The 27,102-nt window shown below is 38.0% G+C and overlaps 1 protein-coding gene and 1 pseudogene across 2 annotated transcripts in view; one reads left to right on the forward strand and one right to left on the reverse strand.

The window, feature by feature from the left end:
- TANGO6 (transport and golgi organization 6 homolog) overlaps window positions 1-27,102 on the forward strand; it is a 192,368-nt gene that overhangs the window by 123,293 nt on the left and 41,973 nt on the right. The window lies entirely within an intron of this gene.
- LOC106822412 (probable ATP-dependent RNA helicase DDX28) lies at window positions 225-14,895 on the reverse strand (annotated as a pseudogene).

Raw genomic sequence — 27,102 nt, forward strand, 5'->3', positions numbered from 1 at the left:
CCATCAGTTGAAAGACCCTTTGTCCTAGGTCTGATAGTTTGGAGTGTGAATCTTCTCAGAATCCAATGAATTCTGCTCCAATGGTAACTATCATTAGGGGAGATCCATAAAAACATCATTTATTGTTAGAAATCATGATATAAGGCAAAGCCAAAATCTACTTTATTTTTCATGAGTCATGTGAAAGACTACAGAGAGCCATGCTCAGAAGTTCACCCTCCCGTGCTGGCCAGCAGCTTACCAGGCCTTCGGGGAGGTGACTGGGCAGCCTAGCACATCCTAATGACAAGTGTGCTCACCCACCCAGGGCACAGGGAAAGATCTCTGTTATGGCATCATATTTAAGCCAGCTGCAATCAGGTTTGCTGGGGCAAAGGCTCTCTCACCGAGGACCCTAGTCCTGGAAGGCTTCTCCTCCGGCGAGCTGCCAGCTCAATCTTCTGAACCAGGCTCACATCCCAGGGATGGGTCACAAAGCTAATGACTGTTCCTGGCACCTCGCTTCCCACTCGGCCCACCCTCCCCGCTCTGTGGCTACAGTCTTGCAGGGTGAGAGGGAAATTGTAATTGGTACCCAGCTCCACGTGTGTGCTGTCCAAGCCCCGAGAAGCTATGTCTGTGCAGAGAAGTATGTCTTGGGAGCCCTTTTGGAAGCGCTGGAAGATACCTGCCCTCAGTGAGGCTGGCATTTGTCCCTGCAGCCTGAAGTGTTGGATTTTGTGGTCATCTAGAACATAGCCTAGGCAGTTCACAGTGCTGGAGCTATTACAGAACACCAGAACACTTCCTGAGGGACCCGTCCTATATGCTCTGTCATGCTGCTTGAGGATCTGCACCAACTCAGTCACCTTCTCTGCTCCCTTCAGCCTCATAAATGTCTGTCTGACATGAGGCATAACACAGTGGAGCTTGGAGCTGGTGATAGTGGCTAGAGAGTCTGGGCTGGCAACTTGACTCAGCAGCTGGCTTACACCTTCGGGAAATGTAGCCCCCACCAGCACTAACTCAGCTTTGGGATTGAAGGGGTCTTTTAAGTCAGCTGGGCCTTTCGCTATATGGCTCTTCTCCAAGATGTAGTCCACTAGTTCCAGGAAGCTTTCATCCAGCAGTGTGTCTGCCTCATCCAACACCAAGAGGGAGGGGGCTCCAGGCTGATCAGTTGTTTTTTCAGGGCCTTCCACAGAGCTCCCGGAGTGACCACTAGTACATCTGCTGGAAGTTGTTTGGACAGTGGCAGCTTGATCCTACTCCTGCCATGGCCTCTCCCTAGCTCCCACACCTGGAGGCCCAGGGAGCTGCCCAAGGGCTGGGCCACGACCCGGACCTGTTTGGCTAATTCTTCCAAAGGCACAAGGACCAGGCATCAAGGAGCAGGGATACGCTGGGAGGCCAGGTGTGGCTGACCCAAGAGCAGTTGAAGCAGAAGTAGTAGCTGAGGGTCTCGCTCCTGCCAGTCTGCAGCGCAAAGGATGTGGTGACCATGATGTATTGAGGGGATGGTGCTCGACTACACGGCTGTAGGCCAACCGACTTCTGGAGCAGCCCCCTGTAGCACGTGCAGCTCGTGGGACTGCAGACTAGAGCAGTGAAGCCAATCAGTTGCATTTCTATACACTAACAACGAGCTAGCAGAAGGAGAACTCAAGAATACAATCCCAGCAGCCGGCCCTGTGGCCAAGTGGTTAAGTTCGTACGCTCTGCTTCGGCGACCCAGGGTTTTGCCAGTTCAGTTCCTGGGCGCGGACATGGCACCACCCATCAAGCCATGATCAGGTGGCATCCCACGTGCCACAACTGGAAGGACCCACAACTGAAAATACACAACTATATACCAGGGGGCTTTGGGATAAAAAAAAAAAAAAAGAATATAATCCCATTTACAATCACTACAAAAAAGAATTAAATATCTAGGAATAAATTTAACCAAGGAGACAAAAGACCTATAATTGAAAGTATAGTAAAAGACTATGACTGAAAACTGTAAGACATTATTGAAATGGAAGATGACGTAAAGAAATGGAAAGATTCCACACTCATGGATGGGAAGAATAAATGTAGTTAAAATGTCCATGTTACCCAAAGCAATCTACAGATTCAATGCAATCGCAATCAGAATCCCAATGACATTCTTCACGGAAATAAAACAAAGAATCTACATCGCACATGGAACAACAAAAGAGCCCAAATAGCTAAAGCAATCCTGAGAAAAAAGAACAAAGCTGGAGGCATCACAATCCCTGACTTCAAAATATGCTACAAAGCTATAGTAGTCAAAATAGCATGGTACTGGTACAAAAACAGACAGACAAATGAATGGAACAGAACTGAAAGATCAGAAATAAAACTACACATCTACAGACCACTAATCTTCAACAGTGGAGCTAAGAATATACAATGTAGAAAGGAAAGTCTCTGCAATAAATGGTTTGGGAAAACTGGACAGTCACATGCAAAACAATGAAAGTAGACCATTATCTCACACCATACACAAAAATTAATTCAAAATGGATTAAAGACTTGAATGTAAGACCTGAAACCATAAAACTCCTAGAAGAAAATATACACAGTACACTCTTTGACATTGGTCTTAAAAGGATCTTTTCAAATACCATGTCTACTCAGACAAGGGAAACAAAAGAAAAAATAAACAGTGGGACTTCATCAGACTAAAGAGCTTCTGCAAGGCAAAGGAAACCAGGATCAAAATGAGAAAACAACCCACCCATTGGGAGAAAATATTTGCAAATTATATATCCAACAATGAGTTAATCTCCATAATATATAAAGAATTCACACAAATGAAGTACAAAAAAACAAACAACCTGACCAAAAAGTGAGCAGAGGATATGAACATTTTTCCAAAGAAGATATACAGATGGCCAATAGGCACATGAAAAGATGTTCACCGTCACTTATCATTAGGGAAATGCAAATCAAAACTACACTTAGGTATCACCCCTAAGTGATATGTCTTATCACTTAAGCCATATTATTTATGCCCTGTTAGAATGGCTATAATCACCAAGACAAAAAATAGCAAATGTTGGATAGGTTGTGGAGAAAAGGAAACCCTCATACACTGTTGGTGGGAATGCAAACTGGTACAGCCATTACAGAAAACAGTATGGAGATTTCTTTAAAAATTAAAAATAGAGGGAATCTCGTCAAGATGGCAGCTTAGGCAGACTCTGAACTCACCTCTTCCCACAAACACAACCAGGTTACAACTATTCTTGGAAAAATTACCCTGGAGAGAAAACTGAAAACTCGATAAAAAGAACCCCCACAACAACGGACAGTCCTGACTTAGGCGGAAGAGGCAGAAATTCCTTCTACAAGATACAGCATCCATTTATGATAAAAACTCTAAATAAAGTGGGTATAGAAGGAAAATAGGTCAACATAATAAAGGCCATATATGACAAACCCAGAGCTAATATCATTCTTAATGGAGAAAAACTGAAAGCTATCCCTCTAAGATGAGGAATCAGACAAGGATGCCCACTTTCACCCCTCTTATTTAACATAGTATTGGAAGTCCTAGCCAGAGCAGTCAGGCAAGAAAAAGAAATAAAAGAGATCCAAATTGGAAAAAGAAGAAGTGAAACTGTCACATTTGCGGATGACATGATATTATATACAGAAAACCCTAAAGAATCCACTAAAAAGCTTTTAGAAATAATAAATGAATACAGTCAAGTTGCAGGATAAAAAATCAAGGTACAAAATTCAGTTGCCATCTATACACTAACAACAAAGTTGCAGAAAGAGAAATTAAGAATGTAATCCCATTTACAATTGCAACAACAAGAATAAAATACCTAGGATAAACTTAACGAGAGAGGTGAAAGATCTGTACACCGAAAACTATGAAACATTGTTGGAAGAAACTAAAGAAGACACAAAGAAACGGAAAGATATTCCATGCTCTTGGATTGGAAAAATTAACATAGTTAAAATGTCCACACTTCCTAAAGCAATCTATAGATTCAATGCAATCCCTGTCAAAGTTCCAACAACGTTTTTCAGAGAAATAGAACAAAGAATCCTAAAATTTATATGGAACAACAAAAGATCCCAAATAGCCAAAGGAATCCTGAGGAAAAAGAGCAAAGCTGGAGGTATCACACTCCCTGATTTCAAAATATACTACAAAGCTATAGTAACCAAAACAGCATGGTACTGGCACAAAAATAGACACATAGATCAATGGAACAGAATCGAGAGCCCAGAAATAAACCCACACATCTATGGACAGCTAATTTTCGACAAGGGAGTCAAGAGCATACAATGGAGAAAGGAGAGTCTCTTAAATAAATGGTGTTGGGAAAACTGGACAGCCACATGCAAAAGAATGAATGTAGACCATCATCTTACACCGTGTGATTTTTTGCACAAAAATCAACTCAAAATGGATTAAAGACTTGAATGTAGACCTGAAACCATGAAACTTCTAGAAGGAAACATAGGCAGCACACTCTTTGACATCAGTCTTAGCAGCATATTTTCAAGTACCATGTCTGACCGGGCAAGGGAAACAAAAGAAAAAATAAACAAATGGGACTACATCAAACTAAAAAGCTTCTGCACAGTAAAGGAAACCATCAACAAGACAAAAAGGCAACCTAGCAATTGGGAGAAGATACTTGCAAACCATATATCGGGTAAGGGGTTAATATCCAAAATATACAAAGAACTCATATGTCTCAACAACCCAATTAAAAATTGGGCAAAAGATCTGGACAGAGATTTCTCCAAAGAAGATATACGGATGGCCAACAGGTACATGAAAACACGTTCAACATCATTAACTATCAGGGAAATGCAAATCAAAACTATGAGATATCACCTCACTCCAGTCAGAATGGCTATAATTAACAAGATAGGAAACAACAGGTGTTGGAGAGGCTGTGGGGAGAAGGGAACCCTAGTTCACTGCTGGTGGGAGTGTAAACTAGTGCAGCCACTATGGAAAACAGTATGGAGTTTCCTCAGAAAATTAAGAATAGATCTACCATATGACCCAGCCACTCCACTGCTGAGTATTTATCCAAATAACTTGAAAACACAAATACATAAAGATACATATACCCCTATGTTCATCGCAGCATTATTCACAATAGCCAAGACTTGGAAGCAACCTAGGTGCCCATCAAGGGACGAATAGATAAAGATGTGGTATATATACACAATGGAATACTACTCAGTCAGCCATAAGAAAGGATAGAATCCAGCCATTGTGACAACATGGATAGACCTTGAGGGAATTATGCTAAGTGAAATAAGTCAGAGGGAGAAAGTCAAATGCCATATGATCGCACTCATAAGTAGAAGATAAAAACAATGACAAACACATAGCAACAGAGATTGGATTGATGGTTACCCGGAAGGAAAGAGGGAGGGAGGAGGGGGAAAGGGGTAATTAGGGACATGTGTGTGGTGATGGATTATAATCAGTCTTTGGTTAGTGAATGTGATGTAATCTACACAGAATTCGAAATATATTATGATATACATCTGCAAGTTATATAATGTTATAATCCAATGTTACTGCTATAAAAACAAAAATAAAAAAAATAAAAATAGAAATACTATACAGCCCAGCTATCCCACTACTGGGTATTTATCCAAAGAAATTGAAATCAACAATACAAAGAGATTTATGCACCCCTATGTTCATTACAGCATTATTCACAATAGCTGAGACATGGAAGCAACCCAAGTGCCCATTGACTGATGATTGGATAAAGATTATGTGGTATATATACCATGGAATACTACTCCGGCATAAAAAAAGAGAAAATCGTCCCGTTCACAACAACATGGATGGACCTTGAGGGTGTTAGGTTAAGTGAAATAAGCCAGACAGAGAAAGACAAACACCGTATGATTTCACTCATGTGGAAGATAAACTAACACATGGACAAAGAGAACAGTTTAGTGGTTGCCAGGGTGAAGGGCACATTTATATGGTGACTGACAAATAAATAACATATAGCTGCCATATCACAGTGTTATAAACTATTATGACCTCAATAAAAAAAAATCTGTGCTTTTTAGGGGCCGGCCCCATGGCCAAGTGGTTAAGTTCGCACGCTCTGCTTCAGTGGCCCAGGGTTTCACTGGTTCAAATCCTGGGCACGGACATGGTACCGTGCAAGCCATTCTGAGGCAGCATCCCACATGCCACAACTAGAAGGACCCACAACTAAAAAATACACAACTATGTACCAGGGGGCTTTGGGAGAAAAAGGAAAAATAAAATCTTAAAAAAAAAAAAATCTGTGCTTTTTGAAATGGCACAAAAAATGCATTTCGTTATTCTTTTAATCTACATTTCTTTGATTAGAAAACAAATATTTTTCTCAAAATTTTACTACTTGTATTCCTCTACCATGAATTGCCTATTTATGTTTTTTATCCATTTACCAACTGGGTATTTTTCTTATTAATCTCTATGAGCTCTTTATGTAGTAAAGGCATTAACTGCTTGTCCTTTTTTTAAAAAACGAGTTTACTGAGATATAATTCACATACCCCAAATTCACCTTTTTAATGTGTTATACACACTAGTTTTTAGTATTTTCATGTAGTTGTGCAACCAACATCACTATCCCATTCCAGAACATTTTCATCACTTCAAAAAGAAGCCTCCTACTCATTAGCAGTCACTTTCTTTTTTTGCCCCGACTCCCCAGCTCCAGGCAACCAAACATCTGCTTTCTGTCTCTAGATTTATGCTTGTCCTTTTAGTTGCAAATCTTTTCTCTTTAATTATACTTTGCATTTTAATTAGGGTCTTTTTGACAAAAATTAGTTTTACACTTTTAAGACATCAAATCTGTTAATCTTTCCTTTTTGACTTCTCCAACCAGAGACTAAATATTATCTCTCTGTGCTGCATTCTGCATAATTTCTTCCTTTCTACTTACCAGTTCATTAATTTTCTCATCAGCTGTGTCTGATGTAAAACCTATCCATGAGTTTTTAATTTTAGTTATTATACTTTTTATTTTTAGACATTCTGTTTTTTCCCCCAAATCTGCTAGATTAGTTTTGGCTGTTTCCTATCCCTGAAGATATTTTCAAGCTTGTCTTATATTTCTTTGAATATAGTAAGCCTAGCTACTTCTTAATTTGTGTTTGACAATTCCAACATGAAGAGTCTTCTGGGGGGCCAGCCCAATGGCACAGCAGTTAAGTTCACATGCTCTGCTTTGGCAGCCCAAGGTTTGCCACTTTGTATCCTGGGCACGGACCTGTGCACTGCTAATCAAGCTATGCTGTGGCAGGCATCCCACATCTAAAATAGAGGAAGATGGGCACAGATGTTAGCTCAGGGATAATCTTCCTCAAAAAATATATAAATAAATAAATAATGTTTTTTAAAAAGTCTTCTGGGACTTTGTTTCCTCATGCTTGATTATTTTGTGACCATGTACTAGTTGTACATAATTAAATGTACAATAATTATTAATTAAATAATTATTATGGAAGGGGATGGAGAGTTATTGCTTAATGGTTATTGAGTTTCTGTTTAGGGTGAGGAAAAAGTTTGGGGAATAGATAGCAATGACACAGCATTGTGAATATTTAATGCCACTGGATTGTACTTTTAAAAATGGTTAAAATGGCAAATTTTATCTTATATATATAAACTTCAAATATTTGTAGATTTTCGAGGCAACTTTCCATTATTGCTTTCTAATTTCTTTGTGGTCAAAGAACATACTATATTGAGACTTTTAATTTTAATTTAAATGCATTGAGACTTGTTTTATGGCCCCAGATATGGTCTCTCTGGGTGAATGTTCTTTCTGCACCTGGAGGTGTGTTCTATAAATATCAATTAGATAAAGTTGGCTGATATTTTATTAAAATCTTTAGTATCTCTACTGATTTCCTATGTACTTGTCCTTTCAGTTACTGGAAGAGGAGGGTTGAAATCTCCAACTATAATTGTAAATATGTCTTATTTCTCCTCAATTCTGTCGGGTTTTGCTTCATGTATTTTGAACCTCTGTTACTGTGTGCATACATGGTAATTGTTATGTCTGCTTGATGAATTGACCACTCTGTCCTTGTTTTTTATTCCTTATTTCAAAGTCTACTTTTGGGGATGTTAATATAGCCATTCCAGCTTTTTAAAATTAGTGTTTGCATGGTATATTTTTTTCTATCCTTTATCTCTTAATCTGTCTATGGCTTTATGTTTGAAGTGGGTTTTTGTAGACACCATATTGTTGAGTCTTGCTTTTTTAAATCCAGTCTGACATTCTCTGTCTTTTAATCTTAGCTTTTAAATAGTTTAGATTGTTTATATTTAATGTAATTTTTATATGATTGAGTTTAAATTTACCATCTTGCCCAACCACTATGTGGGACTCTGAAAGAGATAAAATGATTAATAAGACACATTCTCTTCATTAAGGAATCACAGTCTAATGAAGAGGCAGATGCATTCATATCTAACACAAGGCAGAATGCTAAGTGTTGTAATAGACATAGGATGTGCTAAAGGAGCATATTGGGAAAGATAAATTTTAACTAAGGTATTGAGGAGGGTTTCATAGAGAAGGTGGCATTTGAGAGGGATATTGGAGAAAAGCTGAGATTTCAACAGATGGTGATGATGGATCCTGTAAGAGTGACTTAATCTGCCCCATACCTCCCAGCTCACCCCCCTTTTACCTGTTCTACTTTTTCTTTTTTTCATAGTACTCATCTTCTATAATCTATTTATTATATTTATTGTTTATTTACCTCCACTAGAATGTACAATTAGACAGGGATCTTTGTTTTGTTCACTGATGTACTTTGGTGCCTTAAATTTCCTGGCTCATTGTAGGCACTTGATAAATATATGTGGGATGAATTAATGAGGGAAAAACATAAGTTAACCCTGGAGGCAGAAAGTACAAGGTATTTTTTTTCAAATAATAAGGGGTACAATGTGGTTGGTATGACCATGAAAGACATTTGATGGTCATATGTATACATAGGAAGGGAACTAGATGTAGGATAAAATGGCCTAAGTTTTTTCCTTAATTTTTCATTAAATAGTGAAGCCAATTATTCAAAGCTCAATTTCTCATCTGAGAAATTCATGGTTGAACTGTAATAACATGTATATAAATATTTATAAACTTTATAAATAGTTGAATAAATTAAATAACAAGAAAAAATACACTATCTTGCTATTTGCGTCATCTGTTATTTGTTCCCTTTTCCCTCTTTTCCTCTTTCCTTTGGGTTGATCAAGTATATTTTGTGATTCTTAATCTCCACTCTTGGCTTATTAGCTCTACTTCTTTGTTTAATTTTCCAGTCCTCATTCTAGGACTCCAGTTACCTGTATGTTTGAATTTTTTGTTATTGTCCTCAGGCTCTGTTCTTTTTCTTCTTCTTTTTTCAATCTTTTTTCTCTCTTCTTCAGATTGGACAATTTCAATTGATCAATCTCCAGGTCTCTAGCATCCTCATTCTGCTATTTAGCCCATCCAGTGCATTTATTATTTTAGATATTGTATTTTTCTCTAGAATTTAAAATTTGGTTCTTTTTTCCCCATTTGGCTCTTTTTATATTTTCTCTTTCTCTGTTGAGATTTCTTATCTTTTCATTCATTACAAGTATATTTTGTGTGTGCGTGTGTGAACAAGATTCACCCTGAGCTGACATCCGCTGCCAATCCTCCTCTTTCTTTTTGCTTGAGGAAAGTTAGCCCTGAGCTAACATCTGTGCCAGTCTTCCTCTACTTTGTATGTGGGATGCCTCCACAGCATGGCTGATGAGTGGATTAGGTCTACACCTGGGTTCTGAACCTGTGAACCTGGGCCACCAAAGCAGAATGCATGGAACTTTAACCACTCGGCCCCAGGGCTGGCCCCCAAGCATATTTTCTTTTACTTTAGTGAGCATAGTTATAGTAGCTGCTTTAAAATCCATGTCAGATAATCAAAGTGTCTGTGCCATTTTAGTCTTGGCCTCTGTTGATTATCTTTCTTCTTGAGAATGGGTCATACTTTTGTATAACAAGTAATTTGAGGTTATCTCCAGGACATTGTGAGTATTACTTGGTGAGACTGTGTTCTATTATAGTCCTCTAAACACTGTTAAATTTTTGTTTTAGTAGGCATTTAATTTAGACACAAATTGCAAAATTTGTCTTGCCTGTGGTGGGCAGGAGCTCAAATCTCAATTCAGTTCTTTTAGCCTTGGCTGTAAGCTGCTTTAAGTCTGGTCTATACCTGCTGAATTTCAGCACATTTCCCTGAGATCCGAGAGAGGCAGTAGGTGACTATATTCACTCACCTAAATCCTTATCTTATTGATAATCTTTGTCCTGCTTCTTTGCTGCTTTGGGAGTAAACAAAATTAAGAGAGAAGAAATCATTCGTATCTGTCTTCAGACTCAGAACAGGTTTCATGACCTGGCTGAGCTCAAGAAGCCAAGATCATAAAGAGCCACATGTACCGTATTAAAGGATTGGGATTTTATGTTGACTTTAACAGGAAGCCATTGAAAGATTTTAAGGAGGGAAGAATTAACCATAATTACATTTGAGGAAAATCACTTTGGCGCTTCTATGAAGGATGAGAGTGGACAAGACAAGAAGCAGGGAGACCTGTTAGGATGTTGTTGGGGCAATCTGGGTAAGAGATGATGGTGGGTATCAAGTGAGGGTTTACATGTGAGAAAAAAAGGAAAAAAGATATCCTCAGGTAGGAAAGAAAACCTGAGAACAGAACAAAAGTGGGATGCATGTGGTGTGAATGGAGAATTGAGACTTGACCTGTCTCCTGTACCAAGTTATGTTGGGTGGCTTGGAGGCAGTAAGGCTAGATAGAGAGGGTGGGGCAGACCACAGAGAGCCTTGAAGACTGGGCGGAGGAGTTTGGACTTGATGTGATGGGCATTTGGGTATCACTATAGATTCTTAAGAAAGGAAGCAACATGATGAGATGTGTAGGGGTGGTTAGCAGGGGGCATGAAAGATGGATGAAGAAAGGAGAACCTGGAGCCAGAGAGATAACTAGGAGCCTGTTGTGGTATTCCTTGACACAAAGAGATGAGGACGTTGATTAGAGGGATGTCTGTGAGAATGGTGAGGAAGAATAGATGTTATAAGCAGTTCAGAGGAAGAAATGAGAGACTGTCTTTTTTTTTTTTTAAACATTAATAGAGGTAGTTATAATTCACCTAGCAACTCTTATTCTCATAGAATTGTTGAGAGGCTCAGTTGAAATAATATATATGAATCACTTACAAATATTTGAGTGTTCTTATAGAGACATACTTACCACTATATTAATTCCTGTCGTGGGGTTGCCAGATACCAAAGTAAAGAGGTGAGATCATCTACAGTGGCAGCCATTGGGCAGATAAATGAGAATTTGATGTATAGACCTAACCTTGGAATACATATTACCTTTCTCTATCAGAGGTACACACTGTGACCCTGGAGTCATAACTTGCTAAGTTTTTATCTTGATTCTAACATTTAATGGCTGTGGACAAGTTACATGACCTCTCTGTTCCTTATCTATAAAATGGGATAATTTTATAGTGACTATCTGATAGGGTGGTAATGAAATTTAAAAAGATAATATATGTTAAGTGTTCAGAACCAGTGTCCTTCATGGTAAGGGGTGAATAACTATTGGTTGCTATTATTTTCTTGCTGTTATTTTTAAGTGAGTACATCATATCCTTCATTCTTCCAAGGTAAAAGCCAACCCTAAGTAAGTAGCCCTTCAGACGAGTAAAATAGAGATGATCATCCTGTCCTAGTCCAGGATACAAATCATAGTTGAGCCTTTTTACATAGCTGGTCTTCTTACATACCAGGCTCTCTGTTAATCCATTTATATGCATGTTCTCACATAATCCTTGAAATGGCCCTGAAAAGTGATTCTTATTATTATTATCCATTTTATAGAAAAAGTAACAGGTCCAGAGAAGTTAATGACTTCCCCAGAGTGACACTGCTAGTTGGTGCTGGATCAGAGACTCAGAGCCAGATCTTTCTGATTGCAAAGATCATACCCTTAGTCACAACTGTAATAAATAAATGGTTGTTTGGTTTAATCAAAATTTTCTTTGTAATTGGAATGGAGACTATAAAAGCCACATTATACTGTGAAATTAGAAAATCTGCTGCTTGATATTGGCATGAACTCTTAGAGGCAGAATGTACATTGGTGACTGCAGTAGCAATAAAGAATTCATTCCTGTAATTAAAAAATCATGGGGCTTTCATGTTGGGAAATTGCATGATCGACAAACTACGGCCCTTGGGCCAAATCTGACCTGCCCCCTGTTTTTGTACAGCCTGTGATCTATGAATGGTTTTCACATTTTTAAATGGTGAGGGGGAAAAAACAAAAGAAGAATAATCTTTTGTGGCATGTGAAAATTATATGGAATGCAATTTAAGTGTGCGTGATTAAAGTTTTACTGAAACAGTCACGCTTATTTGTTTACATATTTTCTATGGCTGCTTTTGCGTTACAGTGGGAAAGTTGAGTAGTTATGACAGAAATGGTATGGCCCTCAAGGCCAGAAATGTTTACTATTTGGCTCTTTACAGAAAGTCTGCTGACCCCTATTCTAAGGTAACCATTATCCAAGTACATATATATGTTTCTTTGACAGCCTTTCATTGCTTGCTTTTCAGCAGAGTTTCTTTGGAAGTAACTTGTCTTTCAAATCATTCTTAAGTAATCATCCTTTTCCCCCCAAATCAAGCTTTGTATCCTGCTTTAAACAGCAGAAACTTTACTTTTTATAATTAAATCTCTTTAAATAGATTTGAGTAGATATTGCATTTCCTTTCTGAAAATCACCAGCTGCAAGAGTCATTAGCTCAGGAGGTACAAGATGCCATTGGCAAAGGATCCTTTCTTTAAAGATAACAACATAATTATACTTGAATGTTTCAGTGTTTTATTCTGATGTTATTTTTATTTTCAATGCCTTCATATTTTCATCTTCTCATCTTGCTCCCTTGTTCCAATTAGAGTAAATTAAAGCATTAATTTGGATTCTTCATTATATACGTGAAAGGACACAGGACAGTGAAGTACCTGATGTTCTCTTTTCTTTGCAAGTTTTGAAATAGATTCTTGCATTCTTTTTGACTTACGGACTCGCAAGAGAGTAAACCAGCAATCTAATTGAAATGTAATATTCCCTTTAGAAAGAAATTATAACTTAATTTTCCTTTTGCTGGACCTGACCAATAGTAGAGGTTGATTTCGTAGCACCTGAGGGATGTTCTGTTAATAATTTAAACAGGAAGTTATATTCTCAGACCACAGGCTTCCTAATTTGTGTTTGTCAATACTATAAGGCTAACTGACTCTTGGGCATGCTTTAACGAGTTTGAACATTTATGTAGCAAATTAAATTAATTAAGTCACTGGAATGGTCTTAATACTTTCATCATTACAAAATAGTAAGGAGAGCCTCCTTCATTTAGAATATCTGGGTTTTTTTCTTCTTTCATCTTTTAGAATAACTTGCCATAAACCTGGAACTTTTCCTTCCTCGTGGTCATATTTCTGGGCTTTACTTTGTTAATTCTGCCCTTCAAGAAAGTTCCACCATGTTTCTGAAGTCTGTCGCCATCTCAAGCACACCTTTCAGGAGAACTAATCTATTTGTCTTGTCAGTAACACACTGCAGTAGAGTCAGCTATTGCAGAATTTCCTTGTAGGGTGGCTTTGTATAAACTGAAAGTTTGTGCACCAGTTAAACCAATCTTGGAGTTCAGTGAGCTGTTGAGATGGAATGAGTAACCTAGTTAATACATAACTAAGAAAGTCTTGGCATCTCGTTTCAAACTGTCTTTGTTTCTGTGTTACTTTAGTTCATTGAGTTGCCAAAAATCCACTGGTACAAAGCATTTCCTGGGTATTGTTTTCCTTTGTCCAATTGATATTTATCTATGCTTCTTATTTGCACATCACTCTGTTAGTTGAAGCCATGGAAAGAAAACATCCTTTTGCAAGTCTAAGCGTGAAGTAGACCTCTCCTTTCAGTGCCCCTCACTTACTGCTTTTTTCCTTCTCCACTCCCGTTTAAAACTTCCTTCTACTAGTGCTTAGCCAGGCTTGACCGTCACTGGAAAATAATCAAATTTCAGAAATTCTCTCACCTTCAGCTCTCTCTTGTTCCTTTCCAGCTTGTGAAAAGGTAGTAGCAAGTATATTAACATTTACCAAGGGGTGGATGACAGCCTCCTGGTGTGCTGCTGTTCTTGGAATGATTTTACATTTTTAATAAGGAGGCTGTTTAGTCCAGAGAAATGAAGTTCTAATGATTAAATAGACTCTGAGGCAATACAGTTTACTAATAGAAGAAATATTTGGAGGCAAGAAGGTCTCTCCATCTCTTTAAAACATACCTAGTAGGTCACTTGCACCAACAATAGTCCCACTAACAAGTTTGGTTTTGTTTAATAACTTGTCCCATAGGGATCTTCTCGTGGTTACATCTAAGCCTGTTGAAATCTATCTACACACAATTTGCATCTAGATCATCCCTGCTTATGTGGTCTATGTGATGAGGTACAATGAAACTAGAACCAGGAAAGGGAGGGCTAAGAACCCCTGAAATCTTTGCCAACCTGCTCATAACTCAGGGTCACCTCTTGGTTATATTACCTTAAAAAGGATGACAGTATAAATGAAAAACCAAAAGCAGCAGATCAACAATTAGCCTTAGGGAGAAAAGTGAGTCCTGACAAGTAGATACCAGTAGGGGGAAATCTCTCCAGGGACTACCCAGCATTCTTGCCCAGTGAGTACTACAACCTACCTCCCTGGCAAGCCCCATCAAGACCAGAAGATGGCTTTGGCTCCAGCACTCTGCAATGCCCTAATATGTGCATCAAGTATAGGGGTTTAGCAGCTTTCACAAGGCCATTTATCAGTCATCTCCTACTGTTAGGAAATCAGAAGTGTTCAGTTCTTTCCGCTTTTAAAATGGTAAAGAAGAGGGGAATTATTTTGTTCTCTTCTTTAGGCTGGAATTAATAGGATTCTAGCCCTTAAACAAGATGATTAAGTGACCATTCTGGTGTTTGCCCATGGACCGGAAAACTTATTCCCTTTATGCCCTGTTGCTTATGTACTGTTTGAACACATAAATTCCTGGATTCTCTTCCCATGCTTAAACCATGTCTTATAAGGCTAAACAGAGAAAGATAAAAATTACAAGGTATCTGAAATGTCAGAGATGTGGGGGAATCAGTTGGCCACATTTATGTCCTTTGTTTTAGAACAGAAGTTCCTGCTTGTCTTAACAGAGAGCCAAGTAAATGTCCTAATGGTAGTAGAAACAGCCCTCTGCCTGGGAGACAAGAGCCTGTCTGTCTCTCAGTAGCTATGTAACCTGGGATCAGCCTCTTTTAAATTCTTCCTTCTTTGTTTGTAATACAAAGTTAATAATATTTTTTCTACCTACTTCAAATTCTCATGAGGCTCAAATGAGGTAGTGGGCACACAGTGCTTTGCAGATAAAGAGGCTTACAGATGCACACAACATTGTTTTATTCCACAGCATTTTATGTCTGGGGAAATAGTACTATACTGTTTCTGTGTACTGTAGCTGCGAATTTTATCTTAACTAAAATCTCTCTCCTGTTCATAAAGGGCTATGTGGAGAAGGGAAACTGAAATCACAAAAGAGATGATTTCTCCAGAGCTGCAGGGGAAATTCAAGGCTGAAAAGTAATTGTTGTTAATAGATCAAAATTTACCTATGAATTTTTTTTAATGATGAATTTCATTAAAAATTAATTGCATTTAAATTATTTAATTCTCTAAATGGCTTTTGGAGAAGAAATCCTGCCTGTCAGGGTCTGCCATGTCAATCTAATTTCCTTCTGACCTTGACAGAAACTATAATCTCTGTTGACTCTGGTCCACATGTGGCAGTAAGTTGTATTCATGAAATGTAACAAGAAGCCAGTACTTCTTTCACTGTATTTCTTTCGGGAGTGAAGTAGAGTTCCAGGCCCTGAAATGCAAGAAAAATGAGTAGCTGTTAGTGAGAACGTAAAATAGTACATGAGCAGAGTCAGATTTATATTTTGTCTCCTATTTCCTCATTGACTGGATCAGCAGGACTATTATCTGTGAGGGCACGTGGCTCTCCATGATGCTACCCCTAGGGGTCTATTCACTTTAGTTCCCAAATAAATGGGAATTCAATATGGGAGGAAAGGTACTTCCCCTGGATCCCTTTCTTCAGTAACCGATTTAGTGAAGTCAAATGTGTATTGTAACATTTGACCATTTTACACCTTTACTCTTTTTTCTCCCCAAAATATCTAATATCAAAACTGAAAGTACAAAAACCATCTTGGAGAAAGGAAGAGCATACTTGAACTGTTTAGATTACAGAGGAGATTTAAACACTGTGATTGAGACCTGGGAGCCTGGAAAGATACAACTAAGATTCAAAGATAAGCAGAGCAAGACTCCAGTTCTTCATCTCCACTTGGGTCTGGTGCATAAGAGGAAATGAAGTAAAGAGCAGAAGAGATTTGGATTGGACATAATAAAAAGGCTGGAGCACAAAGGTTTTTAAATATTGGCAGGAAGTCTTTACAATCCCTGGGTTAAAGTTTGTCAGATGTGGTTTGGCTCAGCCATACCTAGAGATGGGATATTGGACCAAATGGCTTTACCTATAGGTAAGGATCTCTGAGTCTAAATCTTCAGTATTTTTCTTGCCTCTTTTAATAGCCTTTTAAATTATACTAATATTAAAAAAAAATTAGAAGCAATGAAAGTTAATTTAGACGGTTCTTGAAAATGTTACCCATTGAATTGCCAGCTCTGAAGTAGTAAAGACTGAAATTATATTGGCACCATCTTTTACTGACAAGTAAGGAAGCAGAGAGTTGGCAGAAGCAAAGCTATTCTCAAAGCATGGGAAAGCTCTGGGTTCTGCTTGACTGGTGGGCAAGAGCAGGACCCAGTTTCTGTAGTGGACATATCACCAAAGAATCTGGAGCTCCTGCCTCATTTTTGAGGGGAGCAGCCATTGTGAATTGTCTGTGAGATTCGCCCCAAGCTTTGGTCTCTGAGCTTTTGGAAGGCAGAGGTGTGTTTCATATCAGATTCTGTTTATACACATATACCTTCTCTTCTAGGATGTGAAGATTTTTATGCTATTAATTTTTTTTCCAACTTCATTGTAAATAGATTCTGCAGTTGTCCTGCTACCTCTCCCACTCTCAAAACTTGCTTTTTAAAAAACAGCTTTAGGGGCCGGCTCCGTGGCCGAGTGATTAAGTTCGCACACTCCGCTGTGGCGGCCCAGGGTTTGGATCCTGGGTGCGGACATGGCACCGCTCGTCAGGCCACGTTGAGGCGACATCCCACATCCCACAACTAGAAGGACATGCAACTAAGATATACAACTGTGTACGGGGGGGTTGAGGAGATAAAGCAGAAAAAAAAAAAAGATTGGCAACAGTTGTTAGCCCAGGTGCCAATCCTTTAAAAAAAAAACAGCTTTATTGGAATATAATTCATATACCATACAATTCACCATTTACAGTGTGCAGTTCATATTTTTTTGTATGTTCTCAAGGTTGTGCAGCTATCACTACAATCAATTTTAGGACATTTCCATCATCCCAGAAGAAACCCTCTACCTATTACCAGTCAGTCAATCACTAATCTACTTTCTGTCTCTAAGGATTTTCTTATTGTGGACATATCCTATAAATGAAGTCATATGACATGTGTGTTTTTGTGACTGGCTTCTTTAACGTAACATAATGTCTTCAAAGTTTATCTATGTTGCAGCATGTATCTGTACTTCATTCCTTTTTTACTGCCAAATAATATTCCCTTATGTGGATACATTGCATTTTTTAATCCATTCATCAGTTGATGGACATTTGAGTTCTTTCTACTTTTTGGCTATAATGAATAATGCTGCTATGAACATTTGTGTTCATGTTTTTATGTGGAAATGTGTTTTAAATTCTCTTGGGTATATACCAAGGAGTGGAATTGTTGGATCATATGATAACTTTATTTCTAACTTTTTAAAGAATTGCCAAACTGCTTTTCAAAGTGGCTGGACCATTTTACATTTTGACTAGCAATGTAGAAGAGTTCTAATTTCTTCTCACCAGCACTTGTTAGTGTCTGTCTTTTTGATTATAGCCGTCTTAGTGGGTATGAAGTGGTATCTCATTGTGGTTTTGGTTTGCAGTTCCCTAATGATTAATGATGTTGAGCATCTTTTTATGTGCTTATTGGCCATTTGTATATCTTCTTTGGAGAAATGTCTATTCAGACACTTTGCCCATTTTTAAATCAGCTTATTTGTCTTTTTTTTATTGTATTGTAAGAGTTCTTTATAGATTCAGGAGACAAGTCCCTTATCAAATACATGATTTGCAAATGTTTTCTCCTGTTCTCTTGGTTGTCTTTTCACTTTCTTGATGGTGACATTTGAAGTACAAAAGTTTTTAATATTGGAGAAGGTCCAACATACCTATTTTTTCTTTTATCTCTTGTGATTTTAGTGTTATATCTAAGAAGGCTTTGCCTAACCTAAGGTCACAAAGGTTTACTGCTATGTTTTCTTCTAAGAGTTTTATAATTTCAGCTCTTAAATTTAGATCTATGATCTTTTTTTATTTTTTTTGAGGAAGATTAGCCCTGAGCTAATATCTGCCACCAATCCTCCTCTTTTTGCTGAGGAAGACTGGCCCTGAGCTAACATCCATGCCCATCTTCCTCTACTTTATATGTGAGATGCCTGCTACAGCATGGCTTGATAAGTGGGGTGTAGGTCTGCACCTGCAATCTGAACTGGCAAACCCCAGGCCGCTGAAGCAGAATGTGCAAACTTAACCATTGTGCCACCGGGCTGGCCCCTAGATCTATGACCATTTGAAGTTACTTTTGCATTTGGTGTAAGGAAGGGGTTCAAATTCATTATTTTGCATGTGGATATCAACTATTTGTCGAAAAACTATTCTTTCAGCCATTGAATTGTCTTGGCATTCTTACTGAAAATCAATTGACCATAAATATGAGAGTGTATTTCTGGACTCTTCAGTTCTACTCCATTGATCTATAGGTCTATCCTTAGGCTAGTACCACACTGTCTTGATTATGGTAGCTTTGTAGTAAGTTTTTTAATTGGAAAATGTGAGCCCTCCAACTTTGTTCTTTTTTTTCAAGATCATTTGGCTATTCTGTATCCCTTACATTTCCATGTGAATTTTAGGACCAGCTTGCCAATTTCTGCCAAAACAGACAAACAAAAAGGGCAGCTGGGGTTTTAATAAGAATTACATTGAATCTGTAGATCAATTTTGGCAGCATTGCCATCATACAATATTACGTCTTCCAATCCATGAACGTGGGATGTCTTTCCATTTATTTGGATCTTCTTTAATTTCTTTCAACAGTGTTTTGTAGTTTTCAGAGTACAAGTGTTCTACTTTTGTTAAATTTATTCCTAAGCATTTTATTCTCTTTGATGCATTCATAAATTGACTTGTTTTCTTAATTTAATTTTCAAAATATTAATATATAGTCTCAGTACTTACTTTTGACACTGCTAGCAAGAACTGAAAGGCAAGTTAGGAGACATCGATTGCTTGAAGTGGAGTAAAGTACTTACATGCATGTAATAAGAATGTCATCAGCACTTCTGAGCTGGTGAAGCCACACCTTACAGTGACTGTGCTATCAATGACCTGATTTCTCTGTGACTATCTTAGGAAAAGACTTTCTCTTGGCAAAGAATGCAGGAAGTTTTCAATCATTGCATGTGTCTTATCATTCTGTTTACTACCCTTATTACACAGAGACATCCTGGTACTATCTGAGTCATCATTCATTTGGAAAAAAAATTGATCTCTAAAAGATTATCATACTCTTTGGCTCAACGTGACTTTGCAACCAGTTAACAGAGTAAGAGTGTGCTGAAGGCATTGCAGTAGAAATTATCCAGCTAGAGATTAATCATTGCAATGCAAGCCTCATTCTACATCATAGAATAAGACTTCTGGCCTCTCTGAACACACATATAAGCTCAGATTCATCCAACTCAAGAATATGTCTCTAGTTAAGCCACTCTCTTGCTCAAAAAAGGATTATCAGTGTTTTCAGTAAATGGTACTGGAACAGCTGGACATGTACATGCAAAAATGAATCTAGACAAAGACCTTATACCTTTCACAAAAATTAACTTAAAATGGATCATAGACCTAAATGTGAAACACAAAAATATAAAACTCCTAGAAGATAACATAGGAGAAAATCTAGATGACCTTGGATATAGTGATGATACAATATCAAAGACACAATTTATGAAAGAAATAATAAACTGAACTTCATTAAAATCAAAAGCTTCTGCTCTACAAGAGACATTCTCAAGAGAATGAGAAGACAAGCCACAGATGGGGAAAAAATATTTGCAAAAGACATAGCTAATAAAGGACTGTTATCCCAAATATACAAGGAACCCTTCAGATTCAACAATAAGAAAACAAGCAACCTGATTAAAAAATGAGCAAAAAACCTAACGTCTCACCAAAGAAGATGTACAGATGGCAAATAAGCATATGAAAAGTTGCTCCACATCATATGTCTCAGGGAAATGCAAATTAAATGACAATGAGATACCACTACACACCTATTAGAATGGTCAAAATCCAAAATACTGACAACACCAATTGCTGGCAAGGAAGTGGAGCAATAGGAACCCTCATTCATTGCTGGTAGAAATTCAAAAGGGTATACCCAGTTTGGAAAAGGAGGTGGCATCTAAACCGAAATCTTGAAGGATAGTGAGGATTTTCATAGATACAAGAGGAAAAGTGCTCCAGGTAGACAGAACTGTGTCAGCAGAGGCATGGGGGCAAGGTAGTGGTGGGGGAGAGAGACAATAAAATAGATGGCATATTCATAAAACAGCAGATATGCCAGGTGACTGTAACAAAGAGTGCAACTTAAGATGAATATGATCAGAAGTAGGCAGGGTCAAATCACAGAGGGCATGAAGTTAAGGATTTGAACGATGGGGAACTGATATTGCAAAATGGTACCGCTACTTTGGAAGCCAGTTTGGCAGTTTCATACAAAACTAAATATATTCTCTTACCATATGATCTGGCAATCACACTTCTTGGTATTTACCCAAATGAGTTGAAAACTTATATGCACACAAAAACCTGCACATAAATGTCTATAGCAGCTTTATTCATAATTGCCAAAACTTGGAAGCAACCAAGATGTCCTTGAGTAAGAGAATGGATAAATAGATTGTGGTTAGATCCAGACTATGGAATATTTTTCAACACATGAAAGAAATGAGCTATCAAGCCGTAAGAAAACATGGAGAAACCTTAAACGCATGTTTAAGTAAAAGAAGCTAATGTGAAAAGGCTACATACTGTGTGATTCCAACAATACGACATTCTGGAAAAGGCCAAACTATAGAAACAGAAAGATCATAGGCAGAGCACGGAAGATTTTTAGGCCAGTGAAACTACTCTGTATGATACTATAGATGGACACATGTCATTATACATTTGTCAACCCATAGAATGTACAACACTGGAGTGAACCTATGGACTTTGGGTGATAATGATGTGTCAATGTAGGTTCATCAGTTGAAACAAATGTATGACTCTGATGTAGGATGTTGCTAATGAAGGAGTCTGGGGGGCGAGCAGGAGATAGGAGAGGAGCAGGAGGTATGTGTGAACTCCTTGTACTTTCTGCACAATTTGTTGTGAACCTAAAACTGCTCTTAAACATAAAGTCTATTTTAAAAAAAAGCATTATCAGTTTCCCACTGTTCAAATCCTTAACTTCATGACCTCTGTGATTTGACCCTGCCTATTTCTGATCATATTCATCTTAAGTTGCACTATTTTGTTACAGTCACCTGGCATAGCCTCCGTTTTCTGAATATGCCATCTATTATATTGTCTCTCTACCCCACCACTACCTTGCCCCCATGCCTCTGCTGACACAGTTCCATCTACCTGGAGCACCCTTCCTCTTGTATCTATGAAAATCCTCACCATCCTTCAAGATTTGGTTTAGAAGCCACCTCCTCCATTGAAATCTTTCCCCAAAAGAATAAATATCACCTGCCCTGTTGCTCACATGACACTTGGTACCTCTAGCTTCCTGGAAGTAAGGACAAAATTTCCTTCATCTCTCAGGTGGGATTCATACCAGGGACACAGGGATGGTTCAACATCCACAAATCAATCAACGTGATACACCACATCAACAAACTGAGGAATAAAAACCACATGATCATCTCAATAGATGCAGAGAAGGCATTTGACAAGATCCAACAGCCATTTATGATAAAAACTCTGAACAAAATGGGCATAGAAGGAAACTACCTCAACATAATAAAGGCCGTATATGACAAACCCATAGCCAACATCATACTCAGTGGGCAAAAACTGAACGCCATCCCCCTGAAAACAGGAACGAGACAAGGATGCCCTCTGTCACCACTCTTATTTAACATAGTACTGGAGGTCCTGGCCAGAGCAATCAGGCAAGAAAAAGGAATAAAAGGAATCCAAATAGGGAGGGAAGAAGTGAAACTCTTGCTGTTTGCAGACGACATGATCTTATATATAGAAAACCCCAAAGAATCCATTGGAAAACTCTTAGAAGTAATCAACAACTGCAGCAAAGTTGCAGGATACAAAATCAATTTGCATAAATCAGTAGCATTTCTATATTCTAATAACGAACTAACAGAAAGAGAACTCAAGAACACAATACCATTCACAATCGCAACAAAAAGAGTAAAATACCTCGAGGTAAATTTAACTAAGGAAGTGAAGGACCTATGTAATGAAAATTACAAGGCCTTTCTGAGAGAACTGGATGACGGCATAAGGAGATGGAAAGACATTCCATGTACATGGATTGGAAGAATAAACATAGTTAAAATGTCCATTCTACCTAAAGCAATCTACAGATTCAACGCCATCCCAATCAGAATCCCAATGACATTCTTTACAGAATTAGAACAAAGAATCCTAAAATTCATATGGGGCAACAAAAGACCCCGAATTTCTAAAGCAGTCCTGAGAAAAAAGAACAAAACGGGAGGCATCGCAATCCCTGACTTCAAAACATACTACAAAGCTACAGTAATCAAAACAGCATGGTACTGGTACAAAAACAGGTGCACAGATCAATGGAACAGAATTGAAAGCCCAGAAATAAAACCACACATCTATGGACAGCTTATCTTTGACAAAGGAGCTGAGGGCATACAATGGAGAAAAGAAAGTCTTTTCAACAAATGGTGCTGGGAAAACTGGAAAGCCACATGTAAAAGAATGAAAATTGACCATTCTTTTTCACCATTCACCAAAATAAACTCAAAATGGATCAAAGACCTAAAGGTGAGACCTGAAACCATAAGGCTTCTAGAAGAAAACGTAGGCAGTACACTCTTTGACATCAGTATTAAAAGGATCTTTTCGGACACCATGTTTTCTCAGAGAAGGGAAGCAATAGAAAGAATAAACAAATGGGACTTCATCAGACTAAAGAGCTTCTTCAAGGCAAATGAAAACAGGATTGAAACAAAAAAACAACCCACTAACTGGGAAAAAATATTTGCAAGTCATATATCTGACAAAGGCTTAAACTCCATAATATATAAAGAACTCTCACAACTCAACAACAAAAAATCAAACAACCCAATCAAAAAATGGCCTGGAGACATGAACAGACATTTCTCCAAAGAAGATACGGATGGCCAATAGGCACATGAAAAGATGCTCATCATCGCTGATAATCAGGGAAATGCAAATCAAAACTACACTAAGATATCACCTTACACCCATTAGAATGACAAAAATATCTAAAACTAATAGTAACAAATGTTGGAGAGGTTGTGGAGACAAAGGAACCCTCATACACTGCTGGTGGGAATGCAAACTGGTTCAGCCACTATGGAAAACAGTATGGAGATTCCTCAAAAAATTAAAAATAGAACTACCATACGATCCAGCCATCCCACTACTGGGTATCTGTCCAAAGAGCCTGAAGTCAGCAATCCCAAAAGTCCTATGTACCCCAATGTTCATTGCAGCATTATTTACAATAGCCAAGACATGGAAGCAACCTAAGTGCCCATCAACTGATGAATGGATAAAGAAGATGTGGTACATGTATACAATGGAATACTACTCAGCTGCAATGCAGAACAAAATCATTCCATTTGCAATAACATGGATGGACCTTGAGGGAATTATGTTAAGTGAAATAAGCCAGCGAGAGAAGGATAATCTGTGTATGACTCCACTCCTATGAGGAATTTAAAAATGTGGACTAAGAGAACAGTTTAGTGGATACCAGGGGAAAGGTGGGGTGGGGGGTGGGCACAAAGGGTGAAGTGGTGCACCTACAACACGAATGACAAACATTAATGTACAACTGAAATTTCACAAGATTGTAACCTATCATTAACTCAATAAAAAAAAAATTCCTTCATCTCTGAACCTCTAGTGCCTCACGGAGTCCCTTGCGCATAGTGGTACACATTAAATATTTTCATTGAATTGGCTAGGTAGAAGGGCATTTCTCAAACTGGAATCTGGAGATTAAATTCTGATATATTTCAAGGGTCTGTGAATTCTCTAAAAGAATTTTTTAAATGTGTTTTCATTTCAATGATAATTCTTAATCACCTGGATCCACATTATAATCAAGTTGCACTGCACAATTTCAGTGCCTATGTTTGTGTTTGAGAAACATTGGACTAAAACATTACTTAGAATGTATGTAAATTTCTGATTACAGAGGAGTGCTGGCTGTAAGTGATCATTCAATCTGTGGAAAATATAATTGGTTTTACCCAGGAGCACCTTAACCAGTAGGATAGGATATTTCTTAGTTACTTCCTGTTAATAGGTAGAAGAGGGTAGTCAGGAATAGTTTTATCTGTGTTCAGTTCTGTGTCTCCGAAAAAAAAAGGGAAGGGTGGGAGGAAAGAAGGAATAGAGAGCCCTCCAGACATTAATAATGGAGCTTTGAAAGGATGGTATAAGGATTTGGCCAAGGGTAGAATTTTCTTTCTCACTTCCTTTTTCTTGATTTCACTTTTATAAGCTGTTTCTAGTGAGAACTAGGGGAATGGTTGAACCCTTGAAATCAGCAGGTCCCCTGACTCCAAAGTTTATTGTGTTAATTCAGCACCCTTCCACTACATACGTGTCTCTTGTTGCAAGTCATCTCATACCCTTGATGGAAAAACATGGGCTCTGATATGCATAAATGACTCTATCAATGTAGATGTCAAAGTACCATTGGAAAGGTTAATAAAAATCCTCTAAATCCTAATTTGTTAAAAGAATCTTTTCACATATGTGATAATTGATACAAGCAAGTCATAGGCGGGTTAAAAATTTTTCAGCTCTCTCTTTTCACTCTGCACTTGATTTTTCACCTTCTAAAAGCAACTCGTTTTTATCCAGTTTGTTCAAACAAATCTAGATCCTTCCCTTGTTTCCTTGAACACACAGCTGTTTGCTTCTCAATAAGGTTGGTTATTGCTGACTTCCTGAGAAGAATATGGAGATGCAAATAGCCAGGTGTTGTCATTATCATTGCACAAAGTAAAAGACGTTAGAGCGGAACTAAGATAAACCCCATTGACTAGAATCCACTTGAGTAAGTTTCTGAAAATGGGCTTGGATTTATTGTGTTCATTTCCCTGAAGCTGTTTAGAAATGCCTGAGGAAAAGACGATGGTCTCTCTGACTTCAGTTCCACGAATATTAGTCTAAATATTTTAGTCTGTGGTGAGTACTTTCTGAAAATGGGGATGAGGGAATTCAGAAATCAATATCATCTTTTTGTAAAAGCCATATAATATGCAGATTTTTAAGAGGACAAGTTAACAGGATGGTTATGAACTTTTGCCTTTGTCAGGTGGTAAGTATGCTCTGTCTTTCAGACAAAAGGTGAATTAGGATCTTGGAATCTTGTGGCTCAAATAAGTTTCAACTGAAGCAATAACAGCATCTCATTTGGATAAAGAAAAATACACACACACACAAAACACCAAAAAAACAAAACCCCTCCTGGATGGGATAATTGAGGTTTTGTTGCTTAATTAGAAACTAAGAAATAGTAGTGGGTGTCTCAGAGCCCGAGGTTTTAGTTCATAATGAAGTGGGTTAGTCAATAGTTGTGAAATATACTCAGCATATAACCGCTTCACATGAGCTATTACTGTAAATAGTTACTCACCGTTTTTTTTTTAATACGTTGGCGGATGTATAAAGATGACTTAGCTCTTTGGGAAAGTTATATATATATGCTGATATTATAAGAGTCATACTGTATACCAGGCTATTGTCCCAATTAAAATTGTAATTAGAAGAAAGAAAATTATTGGGTTTACTTTTTTCTTTTGGTATATGTTAGTTATAAGGTTGACTTTTGAATCCTTTTAAAAACATACACTGTCTTAAATTCCTTTGTTTTGATGAATATAACTTTTCTGACTTTGTACTTATAGACATAAAACTGACATAGAAGTGCTGTACAATTTTAAAGAGTGTTCCAGTTTTCGTATTATGTCAGAATGCTTTTGGCTGCAGATAGCAGAAATTCCCAACTTAACTGCCTTAAACAATAAGGAATGAGTCACTGCACATAATAAAAAGTCCAAGACTGGTTAATTCTTCAGCTTCATGGCATCATTTGAGACCCAAATTCTTTTCATCTTTGCCAACCACAGTTTATTGGCCTCATCCTCTGGTCCCTCATGGTTGCAAGTTGGCTGCGTCAACTCTAAGGTGTCATTTCCCTGTCGTAGCCAGAGGCAAAAAGTCTTCTTAGAGTCTTCTAGCAGATTTTCTTTCACACCTCATTGTCCAGAATTCTATCACATGCCCATGCCTAAACCAATTAAGGCAAAGAGATATATCCACCACAATTCGCTTAGACCAATGAAGACCTTAGCCTGAATCACATGGGTGATGGTTGGTACTGGGGTTAAGGTGGATATTTGAAAAAAATTAGAGTGCTATTTGCAAGGAAGAATGGGAGAA

Source organism: Equus asinus, chromosome 28, assembly GCF_041296235.1.
Source record: "Equus asinus isolate D_3611 breed Donkey chromosome 28, EquAss-T2T_v2, whole genome shotgun sequence".
Classification (NCBI taxonomy): domain Eukaryota; kingdom Metazoa; phylum Chordata; class Mammalia; order Perissodactyla; family Equidae; genus Equus; species Equus asinus.